Genomic DNA, 819 nt, shown 5'->3' with positions numbered 1-819 from the left:
AACTTCTTGTTGCAGACTCCTGAGAAGCCAGTTTTCTAAGCCTTTTTGGTCACCCCAGACATTATTGAAGACATTGTAAGCTCTAGAAGAAGTCTACACAAGAAGAATAAAGTATTAGTTAGCAGCCTAGTATTTAGTAGCTCCTTAATATCTATTAAAAATAAATGTTGATAATTCTAGTAACTAAGAGCAAAGATTACAACTGTTTCTTCTACCTCAAATCCTTTCTACATATAGCAGTTAAAACAGGATGAGCTTTTCTTTTTCCTACAAGGATAGGAAGTAAGCCTTAGAAAATGTATATGAAGTCTCTCTCAGGGAGAAGTGATAGGGAATGGCAAAGGACACTAACAAAGGAGAGTAATCAGAACTGGCTTTGACAAGCACTGTGGCAATTGGACAATTAAAACAGACTTACAAGGGGGGAAAAATAACGAATTGGGCAGGAGGGTAGAGAAAATAGTGCAACAATGAATGAATGAAAACCCAAAATCTCTGTAAATGTTCATTAAAATTAATAAAATTTAATAATAAATGTATAAAAATGTCAGTGCACTTAAACTAGTTACACTGGTAAAGTGACAGCACTCATTTTAGTCTACCCTCCATTATTGCTGATGTGGCATGAAACTTAGTAATACTTGGGCTTAATTTAATATTTAATGGTTTAGGATAAAGAATATATCAAAAGTAGCTTGAGCAGTGTTATCATAACTCTACTCACCTGGGCCTTCTTTCGAAGCAGCCACTTGTCTTCTCCAGAAGATACCTGGCTGAGATCTCCTGTGTTCTTTCCTGGGAAGACCCAGTCAGTTGTAT

The 819-nt window shown here is 35.9% G+C and overlaps 1 pseudogene; it reads right to left on the bottom strand.

Moving 5' to 3' along the window:
• The window catches only part of LOC102871837, an 11,024-nt pseudogene that overhangs the window by 3,349 nt on the left and 6,856 nt on the right, over window positions 1–819 (bottom strand).

The sequence above is a fragment of the Elephantulus edwardii genome, unplaced genomic scaffold (genome assembly GCF_000299155.1).
Source record: "Elephantulus edwardii isolate Elephantulus edwardi_28Jun2011 unplaced genomic scaffold, EleEdw1.0 scaffold00213, whole genome shotgun sequence".
NCBI classification, from domain to species: domain Eukaryota; kingdom Metazoa; phylum Chordata; class Mammalia; order Macroscelidea; family Macroscelididae; genus Elephantulus; species Elephantulus edwardii.
Note: the sequence above shows the minus strand (reverse complement) of the source record. Positions and strands in the feature narration are given on the sequence as shown.